Genomic DNA, 399 nt, shown 5'->3' with positions numbered 1-399 from the left:
TATATATATATTGTCATCAGTGCATTGATGACAATAGTCACATCCGTGCACTTGCATTTTGATCTTCAGAAAGCTGTAAACATCTAGGAAACGTATACACACTATGTATATACGTTGTGTACAATATGTATGACAGAGAGATCTGTTCATTCACAATTCTTCATTGAATAGACTGGATGTATGATAGCCCCAGCACTATAAAGGTTATCATACAGACCTCTCCTCTACCCTGTATTATTGTTATTTGAGAATAACATTTCCTTTCTTCAATAGGTCACCTCCCTTTCACACTGTAATGGCTGTGTTTATATGATTAACATCCAAGATGGTTTACCTTCACTACAGTGGTGAGCCTTGTCTTTGAGAAAGGAAGGAAATAGAATATTGTTAGTTACATAA

The 399-nt window shown here is 35.3% G+C and overlaps 1 protein-coding gene across 1 annotated transcript in view; it reads right to left on the bottom strand.

Annotated features, from left to right (window-relative positions):
- LOC106870313 (E3 ubiquitin-protein ligase MIB1) overlaps positions 1-399 on the bottom strand; it is a 16,639-nt gene that overhangs the window by 15,803 nt on the left and 437 nt on the right. The window lies entirely within an intron of this gene.

This window comes from Octopus bimaculoides, chromosome 30 (assembly GCF_001194135.2).
Source record: "Octopus bimaculoides isolate UCB-OBI-ISO-001 chromosome 30, ASM119413v2, whole genome shotgun sequence".
Taxonomy (NCBI): domain Eukaryota; kingdom Metazoa; phylum Mollusca; class Cephalopoda; order Octopoda; family Octopodidae; genus Octopus; species Octopus bimaculoides.
The sequence above is the reverse complement of the archived record's forward strand: the minus strand, read 5'-3'. Positions and strand labels throughout refer to the sequence as shown.